General features: G+C 35.0%; 1 pseudogene; it reads left to right on the top strand.

Moving 5' to 3' along the window:
* The first annotated feature begins 5,921 nt into the window (after window positions 1–5,921).
* On the top strand, window positions 5,922–7,940 carry LOC106323185 (annotated as a pseudogene).
* Window positions 7,941–17,287: the final 9,347 nt, after the last annotated feature.

The raw sequence follows: 17,287 nt of genomic DNA, 5'->3' as shown, positions 1-17,287 counted from the left end.
ATACATCCATGGCCGTGCGGCTTCTGTCTTGGCCGTGAGGCATATGTATCGGCCATTAGGCTTGCCTGTTTGTTTTAAACCTAAAAACCCTATATGTTTAAACCCTATTCCTAAAAATATTAATCTATGATTTCAGATGTCGAAAATCAATAACTTGGATTTTGCTGCCCTAAATCTCTCTGGAGATAATTACCTTCAGTGGGCGCTTGATGCTAAGATCATCTTGAAATCCAAGGGTCTCGGTGAATGTATCACCGAGAACAGTGAACCTAATGAGAAAGATCGTTACAGAGCCATCTTGATCATTCGTCATCATCTAGCTGCGAGTCTCAAGGATCAATATCTAACCATTGAGAACCCACTAGATCTTTGGAATGAATTGAAATCAATATATGATCACCAGAGAACGGTGATCCTACCTAAGGCTCGGTCTGATTGGAGGGATCTAAGAATCCAAGACTATAACTCCATGGACGAGTACAACTCGGCCATGTTTAAGATCGTTTCAAAGTTGAAACTGTGTGGTGAAAGTATTATGGATTAGGATATGCTTGAGAAAACATTTTCCACTTTCCACACAAGCAATATGCTGTTACAACAACAGTACAGAGAGAAAGGTTTTAAGACCTATGCTGATCTTATTTCTTGTCTCTTGCTTGTTGAGCAGAATAATGAGTTATTAATGAGAAACAGTGAGATGAGACCTGTTGGCTCAGCAGCACCACCTGAAGCACACAACACTGAGGACGATAAAGAGTCCCACCATGTCCAAGGAAACGACTATTATGGATGTGGTCGAGGTAGACAGAATGGATGTGGCCGTGGCCGAGGTTCCTTTGGCCGCAGATGAGGTAATCAGAATGGACGAGATCATGGACATGATCGTGGCTCATTTGGACGAGCCCATGGTCGTGGACGTGGGTGTTCGTTTAAGCCTCAACACTCTACCAAAGCAAGTAAATCAGTGTGCCATAGATGTGGAATGGACAATCATTGGGCTAAGACTTGTAGAACTCCAAAGCATCTTGTTGAGCTTTATCAAGAGAGTTTGAAAGGGAAGAATCCTGAAGCCCGTATGGTTTATCAAGACAATGAAAAAGACTTCGATCATGACAAGGACGATCTTATGGATTATGAAACTTCAGATTGTCTTAAAGACTGAAGATAAATTTCGACATTTGTAATCTAAATTCTATGTTTTGGTGTTTTTAAATTCTATGTTGAACTTGTTTTAAAGACCTATATGATAAAATAAAAGTTTTCCTTTATATATGAAGTCTCTAAGTTGCATCCTTTTGAATATTGTTTTAGAGATGAACGAGAACAAGGATGTACTCCTTGTGGACAGTGGCTCAAGCCACACGATTCTTAAAGATAAGAGATACTTCATAAATCTAACTCTTAAAAACGCCAACATCTCAATCATTGCGGGTATTGCAAGCCTCATAGAGGGGCACGACCAGGCTAGTGTCCTGTTGCCTATGGGTACACATCTTGAGATATCAGATGCCTTGTATTCACTCAACTCTAAGAGAAGTCTATTAAGATTTAAAGACATTCGATTGAATGGCTATCATATTGAGACCAAGGGAGAAGGACACAAAGAGTTCCTCCAGATCATTGATCTCGCCCAAGGTCATAAGAAAGTCTTAGAATCCATACCCACACTATCTACTGGTCTTTACCATACTAAAGTCAGTATGATCGAGGCTAATGCCATTTTTACAGAGGCATTGGACAACTTCACTCTATGACACGACCGGCTTGGCCATACCGGTTCGTCCATGATGCGTAAACTGATCATGAGCTCAAACGGTCATTACCTTAAAGAGAAACGAGTCATCCCTAAGCACCTGTTTTGCGTTGCTTGTTCCCAAGGGAAACTCATTTCTAGGCCATCACCAGTTAAAGTCACTAAAGAGACTATAAACTTTCTGGAAAGGATTCAAGGAGACATATGTGGACCTATACACCCACCTTGTGGGACATTTAGATATTTCATGGTCCTCATAGATGCGTCCACTAGATGGTCGCATGTCTGTCTCCTATCATCCCGAAACCAAGCATTTGCTAGGTTACTTGCTCAGATAATTCGATTACGAGCTCATTTTCCAGATTTTCCATTAAAGACTATATGTCTTGATAATGCTGGTGAATTCACTTCCCAAGCGTTTAATGACTACTGTATGTCCATGGGGGTAAGTGTGGAACACTCTGTGGCACATGTACATACACATAATGGCTTGGCCGAGTCATTTATTAAACGCATACAGCTCATAGCCCGACCATTACTCATGAGGTCGAGGCTTCCGGTCTCAGCATGGGGACACGCCGTCCTACATGCGGCCGAACTCATACGCATCAGGCCATCAAGTGAACACAAGTATTCCCCATTACAATTACTTACGGGTCATGAGCCAGACATATCCCATCTTAAGACATTCGGATGTGTCGTTTATGTTCCTATAGCTCCACCACAGAGAACAAAGATGGGACCTCAAATGAGGATGGAGATATATATCGAATTTGATTCCCACACGATTTTAAAATATCTTGAGCCAACTACGGGCGATTTGTTTAAGGCCAGATATGCGGATTGTCATTTTGATGAATCCGAAAATCCGACCTTAGGGGGAGATAGCAGGAAAATCATAAAAGAAATTTCATGGAATCAAACATCCATTTCTTGGCAAGATCCTCGAACTCAAGAGTGTGATCTTGAAGTTCAAAAGATTATACATTTACAAAATCTAGCTAATCAATTGCCAGATTTCTTTGCTAACCCGAAAAGAGTGACTAGGTCACATATACCAGCTGCTAATGCACCAATAAGAATTGATGTTCAAGAAGGACACAATCAAGTGGCTACAGAGTCTAGCCAACGTTTAACACGTGGTACGCCAATAGGTTCCAAAGATAAGAATCCTCGGAAAATAAAGAAAGGTGCAACCGAGGTTCATAAGACACCAGACATGGCCGCGGCCGATCAAGCCCGTGATGTGGCCACGTCCAACCCTACGGTTTTAGACATGACCAGATCTGATGCCCTAGATGAGGCCGTCCCTGATGTGCCAAACAATGATTCTTGGGACACCAAGATTCGTGGCACTGATGGTGCAAATAATAATGAGATCTCAACGAACTATGTCTTGTCTGGGAAACAGTGGAACATAAAACATGTCGCATGGATGATTTATTTGCTTATGAAGTAGCACTTGAACTTATGGATAATGAGGATCATGAACCCACGTCTATATATGAATGCATGCAAAGAACATATTGGCTTAAATGGAAAGAAGTCATAAACGTGGAGTTTGAATCACTGAGAAAGAGAGGTGTGTTTGGTCCAATAATCCGAACACCTCATGAAATTAAACCAGTGGGATACAAATGGGTCTTTGTGAGAAAGAGAAATGAGAAAGGAGAAGTTGTGAGATACAAAGCACGACTTGTTGCACAAGGATTCTCACAGAGACCGGGGATAGATTATGAGGAGACATACTCCCATGTGGTGGATGCTGCGACCTTTAGGTTTCTGATCAGTCTGGCCGTGAGAGAGGGTCTGAATTTGCGGTTAATGGATGTTGTAACCGCATACCTATATGGTCCATTGGATAATGACATTTATATAAAAGTCTGAGAGGGTATAGAATTGAAAAACAAAGAGAAATCTCGAGACCAACATTGTATTAAGTTGGAAAAATCTCTTTATGGACTGAAACAATCCGGGCGAATGTGGTACAATAGGCTCAGTGAGTACCTAGTGAAAGAGGGATATAGAAATGACCCTATCAGTCCATGTATATTCATAAAGAAATTTGAAAATCAAGGGTTTGTGATCATAGCAGTGTATGTTGATGATCTGAACATCCTTGGAACCTCTGATGAGATTTCCCGAACTGTTGAATACCTTAAGAAAGAATTTGAGATGAAAGATCTCGGGAAAAGAAAATTATGTTTGGGATTACAGCTTGAGTACATAAGTGATGGTATCCTTGTGCATCAGAAGACATATACAGAGAAAGTACTCAAGAGGTTCAATATGGCCGATTGTCATCCATTGACAAGTCCCATGGTCGTGAGATCACTTGGCCTGGACACTGATCTCTTCCGTCCTAAGATGGACGATGAGGATGTCATTGGTCCTGAAATGCCTTATCTAAGTGCCATTGGAGCTTTGATGTATTTGGGAACTCATACACGGCCTGATATAGTCTTTGCCGTGAATTTCCTGTCCAGGTTCAGCTCCTGTCCGACCCTTAGGCACTGGAACGAGATCAAACATGTTCTTCGTTACCTACAAGGAACGAAAGACTTGGGTCTGTTTTACACAAACCATAATAAGGATGGTTTAGTTGGCTTTGCTGATGCTGGTTATCTATCAGATCCACATCAAGCTAGATCACAGACTGGATATTTCTTTACACATGGAGGTACAGCCATATCATGGCGTTCCATGAAACAGACCATCGCGGCCACATCTTCCAATCACTCGGAAATACTAGCCATTCATGAGGCCAGCCGCGAGGTCGTGTGGTTGAGGTCGATGACCCAACATATACGATCAGATTGTGGGATGGTCGAATGCAAAGAGCCGGCCACTATTTTCGAGGACAATGCGGCTTGCATTGCTCAGCTCAAAGATGGTTATATCAAAGGGGACATGACAAAACATATTTTGCCTAAGTTCTTTTTACCCACGATTTGCAAAAGACCGGAGAGGTCAAAGTGATCCAAGTTCGGTCCAGTGATAACTCGACCGATTTATTCACTAAGGCACTTCCTACCTGTACGTTCAGGAAGCTCACGCATCAGATTGGGATGCGTAGGCTGAAAGACCTCCACTGAGGTTCACATCAGGGGGAGTAGTACGTGTTGTACTCTTTTTCCTTCATCATGTTTTTGTCCCACAGGGTTTTTCATGATAAGGTTTTAATGAGGCAACATTAAGCGTATTACAATCCCTGAATGGTTATGGCATCCAAGGGGGAGTGTTATAAATCAATTAATAGATGTTCATAACCGGTCCGGTCCACAACCTGCCCATACACTTAGAGACAGAGACGGCCCAACCCTAGAGAGAGAGTCGGCCACGACTTGGAGAGAGAGAGAGAGTCGGCTTGGAGAAAAGGAAACCATTTTTCTTTTTCCTTGTAATTGGTATCTTTCCATTATCATGTATTAGTAGTTTTCCTAATCCTAATGGATTTAAGTTTTGGATACTTTTCTTTTTAGTTATCTTGTAATTCCCTATATAAAAGAACACTTATTCATTAATAAAATACAAAAACATTCATTTCTTAGATTTCTCTAAATCTAAGTGTTTCACAGCAAAAATAAATTATTGTCACCTTTAAGAAGAGTATATACTCTATGAAAACTGTTATAATAATACTAAGCTAGAGTTACAAATATAGTAACGAGTTTTCAAATTCTTTCTCCATAGTATATACCATATATTATTATTAAAAAATAAAAGAAAAGAGAAACGAAAATGTCCCCTAAATACGATATCTGACCAACTAGTTGCCACTTACAGTAATGGGTTGTTTGCGTAACGAGCTAAACCTGAGTTAACGCGGTGAAAAAACTTAAACAATTAAATTAAGTAAAGCAATCGTGCATGAACTAATTATTATATTATAAGTACACCCCAAGTATCTTCATTTCATCATCATTCTTATTCTATCGCTTCTGTCAAGCTTGATTTCTTTTTCTACTTTCTCTGTCTACCAAATAGCTTAAAAATGTCATTATTAACAATTTTCAAGGATCTTCCGAAAATCCTTTCGAGTGATTTTTCTATTGTTCTAATGGGAGGAACAATCTTGAAGAGTGAGATGGATAAGATTAAGGAGTTTTTAATAAAGTTCTCCTATGATTCTGAGGCTTTTGAGATACTCTTTGAAGAACTCTAGGGCATGACCCCTATGGTGCGATATGCATCCATGAAAAATCTGGTTGCTCTTTTTGATAGTGATGATGCTCGCTATCGTACTGTGAGGACTAGGGGACATGTAGCTCTAAAGCTTATTGCTGAGATGGCCGTACGTCCATCAGAAGTCCATGATGGCTTGGATCTAATCAAGAAGACCCCTTCCATTTTAGGAAGCATCCAAAATTCACGCGAATTTGGAGAGATGCTAGAGAGTCTAGAGGAATTTCCTTTGCCTCTGACGACTTTAATCAAGAAGCTCGAAGTGTTTGAGATCTGCGAAGCAAAACTCACACTGCAGAAGATAAAGGTGGTCAAGTCTCTATCGGAAACGATGTTATTGCTCAAGAGTGATGGTGAGATATCGGAGAAGATCATGGAGTGCATGAAGTTCATTTGTGAAGGTGAAATTGGGCTTCAAGGTGTTTTGGAGAAAGCAAGTGGGACGGATCTCGTTTCCTTGCTGTCCAAGACCGAGGAAGAGTATAGCAGTCGTAGACAAGCTGATGAGGACGAAACTCAAAGTCTCGTGGTAAAAGGACGTCTAATGATGAATAAGGGGATTTTCGATTTCAAATGGACGCACAAACCAGCTTCTACGTACCAATCAAGTACCAACGTCAATCTAGAAGGAGATGCAATCTGTTACCAATCAAGTACACTACCTCAACCTCAAGATGATACGTGTGGGGTAAGATTTCTTAATTTATTCATGATGGAGCATGGGTTTATGACGAAAGTGAGACAATGTGGTGTAAGTCTTTCATCTTCTTTGGTTTTGTAATGAATCAATCCACAGAACATATATTATACCCTAATATTCGTCTCGCTATTGGTTAGGGGTTCGATATCGAGCATTTGATGAAAACAAAACCAGGCTGTTGTAATTTATGGGCTTCGGAGACCACAAAGGATAAACCCGCCCCCGAGGACATCTTCCTATATGCTAGGTTGGGGATCCATAAGTACAATATGATCCAGGTGGCAAAATTTAAAACTTGTTCTTCTCTCTTGTATTTGTTTCTTGATCTTGCAATCTAATAAATACTTTCACTTTCAAATTCTTCTCAGGGGACTAACTCGCAGCTGCATGGCATAGAGACGTACAATATGTACTGTAAAGCACGTTATTCCATTCACTATGTAACCGCAGTTGCAAAGGATCCAGCTGCCGGCGGTTCCCTTGTAATTTTTCAGACCAAAATTTATGAAGAAGGCTTTGACTTCAGGAGGTTGACTTGTTCTATTGCTAGACCTAAGCCTGGACCACATGGTAACACTGTTGTTTTGCTGCATTACATTTTATATATTTTTTCACATAATGAATAAAACTGTTTTAATCGGAATAAAAACTAATTTCACTAATAAATAAATAAATATATCTTAGTTACCCCGATCCACTCAGGCAATGCACAAAATGCATTGTCTGAGTGGCCGAGGGATAATGCTTTCGATGATAAAAAAGCATTATTACGTGGTAAAATAAGCTAATTATGTTCTTTTTTTTTGGTTCCTCACACTAGCTAGTAAGTCCAGTGTTGCAAGTGATGTGTTTTCTTTTGGCAGGTGAAGAAATCAGAGCTTCGAAAAAATGACTGGATTCGTTTATACTTGGAGCTTGCATTCTTCACTGCAAATGCGAGCCTTCCAAATGTAGTAACCTCTTCTCTTTTCTTTTTTCCAGTGTTACTCGGGTCTCTATTGTTAATAATCACATCTTTCTCGTTCGTTTTTTTCTTTGCAGCTTGATCTGTCGAAGTTGGTCATTACTAAAGTAGCCGTGTATAGTAGCGACGAGAACATTGTTGTGCCAAACGAGAGACTCAATGCCAGAAATGCAATTTTCTACATCAAGTACAAGTACTGCCCAAATAAAAATAAGGCTCATGGTTTCAAGGCTACACGTGATCGCATAGCTATAGTAAGAAGAAACCTTGACAAGTTCTCTGGAGATATCACTCTCTCGTTCGAGGGCATTTGCGAATGGAGGCGTACTTTTCTGTAGAGCATAGGATGGCCAATCAGTCCTATGGCCCGACACGTTGCTCTTACTGTTAAAATGTGGATCACGTAATAAATTATTAACTATTGTCAAAGTTTAATTGGTCGTTTCGTGGGCGGTTGTTTTTTTGGTGTGCATGTTTTAAATCACATGAAATATTTGGATATTTTGAGGTTGACTGTCTTTTGTTTCAAATTACAAGAAATATTTGGATAGTTTTTGGTCAACTGTCTTTAAAACTATGCTTAGCTTTATAAGTGTATGGTCCAGTTGGTAGCCGAGTTGTTAAAAAAAAATTAACTGCAAAAGGATTCTAAAATGACTTCTCTCATCGTCGGTCTCTCAACAGCTTGTTCTTCCACACAAAGCATAGCAACGTAGAAAACGTCCGTCACTTCATGTAATGGAATCGAAGTAAGTCTCGGATCCAACACTTTGACAACAGATTCCTTGTGAGAATCAGTCATCTTACGAACCCATTGCACGATATCGACTCCATCTCCAAATTCACCAACAGGGTTTCTCCCAGTTACAAGTTCTAGAAACATCTTGGAGTCTACTACTCTGAAGTTATTTCTAAGACACAAAAAAGGAAGCCATATAAAGTTTAAAAAATATAAGGAAAAAAAAAACTCAAAACAAGTTGTTATATCTGAATGGTACCTTGTACATTACGGAAGGTGAAAGTCGACGTTAAAAACCATCTGAATTCGTCTGGGTTGGTATGGAAAACATGCCTCCACGTGTTAGTGGACGTTCCTCTCGCTCGCGCCATTGCTCTTCTTGACTCTGGTCTGACACTTTCTTCTATATATCTGATTCAGATCATGTAACTTGCAAGAAGCTTGTATTATATTCTTCGTACAAATTTGCATAAAAATATGGTTTTAGTCAATTTTCCAGCCGTGGAATTGCTCGTACACTACCTCAACCTCAAGACGATACATGGAGAGTGAGATTTCTTTAACTAATTAATTACTTCATGCATGTACATCTTAAACTCGCAAAAATAACTCTTATATATGGCTCATTTACTTAATTTTGCGTAGGATGGATTTGGCCGGGTTCGACGTCCATTTGTTTGGAGAAGATGAAACAGCACAAAGCTGGGTCATGTTGAAAACCGCTCTACAGAGCCAAGATGCTCATCTAGTGGTTAAAGGGGTGGTAGAGATCCGCAGCAATTTGGAATGCTTGTGTGATCTTGTTCGGGAGAAAGTTATCATGATTGAAAACAAACCAGAATTGATTAAACTAGGTTAAATCCAGCGCTGCGCCGCGGATTATTTTGTTTAAATTTTTTATTATGGTAATTATTTCAGGTTTGTAACTAAAAAAATTCATATATTTTGAGAAGAAACAATTCCAAAGATTGTAACTAAAAAAAAAAATTTATTGTCAACAATGAAATAATAAACTATTATTCAACAAAACGAAGAGATGAAATCTGTATTTAGGAGACATGCATGTTTAAGAAATCAACCCACCACTAACTTTGGTTTACTTTTATTTTTTTCGTTGAGTCCAGAATATAGTAATTCTTCCTTGATTTAGCTAACTGTATGATGGGATGGTTTATATGAAAACATCATTTCTTTAATTGAAGATTATCTTAAGAGTAAACTTTTTGGTGAACCTCTTATAACAACGACGATGTCTTAAAAGGAAAACTTTGGGAGACAGTAGAAAAAGATGAAACTGGGTACCAATTTCTTTAAAATCAACTTTGGAAATCTTTTTCTTTCTTGAATGACATGTATTAATTTTGCTGCAAATTATTTTTCTTTTGTTTACAAAGAATTCATCCCAGAGCAGTATATTGATCATAACAGCCTTTCATGAACATTTATTATGACTCCAAGCCAATGCTATGTTTCTCATGGCTCTATAAGAATTAAGAAAGTGACCTATGTGTTTTTCCAAGTGATTTTGATCTCATGCAATCTCAGACCTTAGTTTTTTTGAAAATTATACAACAGAAGCACAATCCGTGTTCACCATTACTATATTGTGGAACCAGATTTTAGATGAAGAGAGCTAGACTGAGAAAATAAATAAATGATATCTTATTTTTCTCACGTACAAAGTCAAAAAACAATTGCTTCACCTCTTGCGAGCTTATCATTTGTTGTGAAGGAAGGTCTCTGATTCAAATTGGGAGGCAAAGGCAATATACTCACAAGCAAAACTGAGTTTGTTACCCTAGCTAGTATTCTCATTGAATTAATGGTTTCTAATTTCATCTTTATAAAATCTACCTTGTATGTAAACATATATACTAACTAGATTCATATCCTTCTTGAATAGAAAACCCCAAGAACGTAAACACTTTGCCTTTAGTCTAAGATTGTTTTTTCGTGCTTAAGACTTATATAGAAAATATCCAGCTCAGATGAAAGAAACCACATCAACCTTTGTTCAGAGACAAGGAAAGACCGTTAACTGTCCCTTGACCGTTTGAACTGATGAAAGACATGCCTAAATGATCTTTGTGATGAAGTCAACCCCATCACACTGCAAAGCTTGAGCACATCCTTGTATTTTGCGGAGGCTAGCTTGCAACTTCTCTTGTGCAACATATGATAAGAGAAAATGTGGAGAAACACTGTTACATTAATATTGTTGATGTGGAATAAAGAATAAACAACCTTCAGTTCAAAATCAGTGAAGTGGAATAACATGATGATTTGCGAATATTAACGGGAATTGGGAGTCACGTCACGAGTAACGACAAAAAGAAGAAGGAAAGAGTCTCTCACGAACTTTGAGAAAGAAAGAGATTATGCCAACAATTGCTATCAATTGAATGAAGTGGAACATTAAAACGTTTTGAATGAAAGTTAAGTTTTTATTTTATTTTTTTGACATGGAAATGATTTGAAAAACTGATGTGTATTCTCTGGAGATACATTTGTTTTATTATTGTACTGATTACGAGTTATTTATTACTTGGGATTTGCTGCGAGAGAACCAGTGCCGAGCTGAGTAGAGATCTCAGCAACACTTTCATGGAGAGGCAGAGATTCCGTAACTGGTGCCTCAATAACCATAGAAGGATTTACGGCAAGTGGCTGAGCAGAGATAGCATACGATATACGTTCTCGATAAAAATACGATACTGACTATTTGTCTGGAGGCTGCAGCCACTCCACCAAAGGCTCTATCTCGTCTCAGAAAGAACACCACTATTTCTTTTCTTTATTTGCACCTCTTCTACTTGGGCAACGAAATCTACTGTTATATTTAATTTCATCCTCTCTATCCATAATCTCCAAACTACAGGAGAGTACCATAATACCATAATAAATAACTTTTGACAGGAAAAGACATAAAAAGCATTCGGAAATTATAATATTTGTAACGATATGAAATGAAGTAACCGGTGACATTATGAAAATAGAATAAAAATAAACAATTATGAAGATTTTGTTCCACAAATGTGTATTCCAGTTGCACTCTTAAATTATTTCAGAAATTGATATTTGTATTATTGGAGCTTAATTGATTTGTTCCATAAATGTAGATATTCATGGTTGTTTTAAACTTAGATAAAATCGAATTTGCCCACTAAAAGATTGTAACAACAAAAGAAAGTTAGATCAGTAAAACATTCATTAATTTAATTGATAAAGAGAAAAAGAAACTTGATGACAAAAAAAAAGAAACCCATGTTATCATATTAGATCAAAGAATCTAAGTTCTCCGTATACAATATAGTGCTAAAGTGAAAATCTGGGACTTGCTCTAAATGAGCCATATATGGTTTTTCTCCTATCTATACTATTAAAACAGGATCCTATTGTCTTTTTTACCTTAGCCTGCAATTTCTTTATTAACATTGCATGTTTCATTAAGGGCAATCAAGTAATATTAATAACACATCTATATTGGGCCATTATTTTCGGATCCAGCCCACTATCCACATCAGATCTCTCTTGGGCCATTTGGGCCGATTAAGAAATCAGATCCAATTCTCACATTTTTTTTTCCTTTGGGCCATTGAGTCCAAGTTTAAATAATTTTTTTTTTCAACCATTCTTAATTAATTTTTTTTCTTTTCTTAATATAATTTAAGCATTCATAAAAAAAAATTGATTTTTTCATTGAAAAGTATAAATATTTATTAAAAGTATATAATTATTTTTATTAAAAATATTAACCACATAATAAAATTAATTCATCAGAGTTATACCAACTTAATTCATTAAAAAAATAAAGTTTAATTTTTTAAACATAAATAGTCATTTAAAATAAAACACGATAAAGAAAGATAAAAAGTTTAAGTCTTTTATAAAATAAAACACAAATATATAAAATATGGCATTTACTAAATATTTGTCAATTGAAAAAAAAAAAAAGAACCCGCACTTTGAAAGCGCGGATCAAAGTCTAGTATATGTCTTAAAGAACAAGCCGCCAAAGCAAGTTTCCAAAATTTTGAGTCAAGACTATCCATGCTTAAAATATTTATCGAAAGAATTTTTTCCCACTTGACATTCGGATCTTCTTCTTGCAAACACCATACATCCACGTTCGGATTTTGTAGAACATCGGATATACATAAACGATCTTTTAGACACCATAAGTTTTCACGTTCAGAGTATTTGGTGTACCAACTTGGTAACAACACATAACGAAATTTTTCTGTGTGGAGATCCAAAGCTGCAACTGCAAGCTTTCTAAATGGCAACCAAAAAAGAGATCCATTTGCAAAGATAGATGTTATAGAAATGTATATTTAATCTCCTTGCAACTCTTTATATATATATAGATATATATTCTAAAGGTATATTTAAGCATTTTTGTTTACCAGATTTGCAATATCATAGTATATGTCCAAAGGAGGAAAAATTTAAATTAAAATCTACATACAATTAAAATAAAGGAATTATATGCCATAAACTCCTTTGGACATGTACTAATTAATTTTAATGTGTATTTTTATGACAACCCGCCCCGTGGAACCCAGGCTCACAGCGCTGCAGCGCGCCGACCCCAACCCCTCCATTATGGAACACCTTCCATAATTAGGTTGCTGGTGAGCGTCGAACCCACGACCTCACCCTTTAATAGCCTTCCCACAAGACAAGCTGTCACCAATTGATGTGCAGGTCAATTGGTGACAGCTTGTCTTGTGGGAAGGCTATTAAAGGGTGAGGTCGCTGTGAGTCTGGGTTCCACGGGGCGGGTTGTTACATAAAAAGTCGTGAGATTCGAACCCCCGACCTCACCCTTTAACAGCCTTCCCACAAGATAAGCTGTCACCAATTGATCTGCACGTCAATTGGTGACAGCTTGTCTTGTGGGAAGGCTGTTAAAGGGTGAGGTCGGGGGTTCGAATCTCACCAACAACCTAATTATGGGGCAGGTAGTTCCCATAATGGAGGGGTTGGGGTCGGTGCGCTGCAGCGCTGTCAGCCTGGATCCCACGGAGCGGGTTGTTACAATTTTACCTTTAAATAATTAGTTATTTAAATTTTAAATTTACATAATTCTACTATTATAATTTCCAAGTCACAAAAGGTTGCAGTTTTGCCATGAGATACACTTAATTTATCTAACATGCAAGTCTATTCAAAAAAAAAAATGCAAGTCTATTCCATGAAACAACGTACTTATTCAACAAAATTATTTTCCATGACAAATATTTTTCACACTTTTGAATTTTATCACAAATTTACTTAATTCTTACATAATTTATTAGTGTCTTTCATATCGATTTCTTATTTTGATAAAATTGATTATTGTTCTACATATTTATTATTTTAAAATTTATATTTTTACAGATTTAATTACTATTTCATATATTTATTTATTTTGTCCATACATTTATTTACTTTGTCAACTTAATTAATATCTCACGATTACCCAAATTCAGTTAATTTGACAGACTCCACAAAATTGTTTTTTAATTACAATTTTACTTTTATCAGGCCAATAAACTTATGCCACATATTTACAATAAATTGCACCGTACCAGCTAAACTGAACCGTGTCGACTAAACCAGATTATATCAACTAAATCTTACTGTATTGGTTAAACCAAATCGGACTTAAAATAAAATGAAATCGGAGATACCAAGTAAAATTAAAGCTAGTATTGTTGGTTGGGACTTGGGTGTTAGTCAAGTTATATATCTATGAATTAGTGATCATATAGTCCTTCAGTTTCAAAATTATCAATCTAATCTATTAATTTACGATCCTATTTTTTATTTACTTACAAATAGTCTAGGTTGAACCGCTACATTTTCCTAACTAATTATATATTATTTCTATTTATATATAATTTAATTATTATTAAATATATATCATAACCTAAAATTAAAGACCTAAATAACTAATCCATTATTTTTTAAATAATGAATTCAATTTATATTAACACTACATTTAAGTAAATAATCAATTATATTTTATTTATTAATATAAAAAGAATTATACACGCCTACTAATTCATATATACAACTGTACTTTAATTCAAATACATAAAACCCTCACCAAATACATAATAACTAGATGTTTTGTCCGCACATGCGGGCTTAATCGTTTTACAAATATATATTAGTTTATATTTTATTAATTCAAAAATATTATTTATGCTTTCAAAAAAAATAAATCACACATCAAATTATATATATATATATATATATATATATGACATAAATTTTATTAAAATATATATGTTTATTATTATGCTGAAATTTAAAAGAAAACATTCACATATTAAAAATATTTTAGTAAATATATTTATACAAATTTAGTTGATTAATATTTAATTATAAATTTTTTATTTGTTATTTTATAAATTTCACAATTGAAAAATAAATTTTAAGATAACAACACAATATATAAGAATTATCTTATTTAAGAAAATTAATATTATTAATAAAAATTTATTTTTAGTTATATAATTAATATAAAATTCATTAATGGTAACAATGACTTTAACCGCTTAATTATTATAAATAGTTTTATATCTTATTTAAATTAATAACTGAAAAATATGTTTTAAGATAACAACACAATGTAAAAATTATCTTACAACACAATATATAAGAATTATCTTATTTAAGAAAATTAATATTATTAATAAAAATTTATTTTTAGTTATATAATTAATATAAAATTCATTAATGGTAACAATGACTTTAACCGCTTAATTATTATAAATATTTTATATCTTATTTTAAATTTTATAACTGAACATATGTTTTAAGATAACAACACAATGTAAAATTTATCTTTAAAAAAACAATTAATATTATAAATAAAAATTCGTTTTTGATTATATAGTTATTTATATATAAATTCATTATGGGTAGTATAGATATTAACCGATCTAACTTTTAACGTGAGAGCTCCTTTGCTAAAATTTACTTCGCAAATAATAGTATAGATTTGATTATATAGTTAATTATATATAAATTAATTAAGGGTATTATAGATATTAACCGTTCTAACTTTTAATGTGAGAGCTTCGTTGCTAAAATTTACTTCGCAAATAATAGTATAGATATAATTTTTATAGGTTGAATGTTAAAATTAGATATATATGATAAAATAAATAGTAATAGTTATTAATATTTAATGATATATTGGAAAATGTTATAATTGATATTTTTATGAGTATAGTTTTACGTATTATTCATATAAACATATAAAATAGTTATCAAATATAAACATAATTGAACAAAACATAAAACATAATTTAAGTTATGCTTGGGCGTCCAGGTACCCGTTGGGATACGGGTTGGGTATTAAGAATTTCGATTCTAATTTATATCACATCGTAGATCTCATTCTAGTAAATTTGTAAGTAAGGATAAGGTTCAGATATAACACATAAGTTTTGCTTCTAATTTGTATTACATCCTAAAATTCATAAAGTAACCATATATTGTTCCGATACCAGTTATATGGGTTTGGTTCAGATATATCTGAGTTCAATCCAAAATTTTAAAGCAAAACATAAGAAATAAACTTATTATATAGAATTAGATATTTAAGGTACTTATTGAGTTTAAATAGTTATTTTAGATATAAATTTCAAAAAAATATAGGGCTTTTTGCAGAATTGACCTATAACTTAAAGTCAAACACAAAACTAATCTCCTTTTTTTTTTTGAAAATTGGTTTTGCCCTATTCACCCCACAAGTTCATATAATTTACGAAAATGCAATCAATTTTTTTTTTCTTTTTTTTCGAAAATGACATTTTTACTCTCTCACCCTCATCATCTTCAAGTAATTACAAGATTGCCATTGTCATCAATACCACAACCACCATGAACAACCAATTTGAAGCTCTTAATGCTCCCAAAATCGATTTACCCTTCTTCTTTTTCCATTCTTGTGAACTAAACACAACATATCTCTCACTTTCTCTCCACAATGAGCTAAAAAAACCCAAGATTTTGATTCTAAATTTTTTATGGTTCATAGAGTCATAGAAGCTAACGATTCTGGGTGGGTTACTTTCGTTTGTGATTTTGTGTGCTTGGAGAAGCCTTATGTATGCTAAGGAACTTATCTCACCAATTTAAGGTATGACATCGAGTTTTTTTCCAGATCTGTTCGTCAGACGACTTACTTGGGAAGTCGTCTGGCTGTAGACAACTTACCTGGAAGTCGTCTGGTCAACGCAGAGGTTATTTTTGCAATTGACTTTGAAATCTGTAACCTGAGAAGACTGAAAGTTAAGTCGTCTGTTTGGTTTCAAACAAATTTCCAAATAACCTAGACGACTTACATTTCAGTCATCATAGATTAGTTTTGCATTTGACTGGATAATTACAGAAGTTTGACTTCCCCAGACGACTTACATTTCAGTCGTCTGACGAAAATTAAAATAATAATATTTTTTTAAAAGTAGACGACTTACAGTTAAGTCGTCATAGGTTAGTTTTGCAATTGAAAAAAAAACTTCAAAATTTAATTATACACAGACGACTTATACTTCAGTCGTCCACGAGACGACTTACTTGTAAGTCGTCCAGGATTTTTTTCTGAGATTCTGGTCAAACCTCGTAAATCCTGGACGACTTACATTTCAGTCGTCTAGCAAAAATTAAAATAATAATATTTTTTTAAAAGTAGACGACTTACAGTTAAGTCGTCATAGGTTAGTTTTGCAATTGAAAAAAAAACTTCAAAATTTAATTATACACAGACGACTTATACTTCAGTCGTCCACGAGACGACTTACTTGTAAGTCGTCCAGGATTTTTTTCTGAGATTCTGGTCAAACCTCGTAAATCCTGGACGACTTACATTTCAGTCGTCTAGTGAAAATTAAAATAATAATATTTTTTTAAAAGTAGACGACTTACAGTTAAGTCGTCATAGGTTAG

This window comes from Brassica oleracea, chromosome C2, assembly GCF_000695525.1.
Source record: "Brassica oleracea var. oleracea cultivar TO1000 chromosome C2, BOL, whole genome shotgun sequence".
Classification (NCBI taxonomy): Eukaryota; Viridiplantae; Streptophyta; class Magnoliopsida; order Brassicales; family Brassicaceae; genus Brassica; species Brassica oleracea.
Note: the sequence above shows the minus strand (reverse complement) of the source record. Positions and strands in the feature narration are given on the sequence as shown.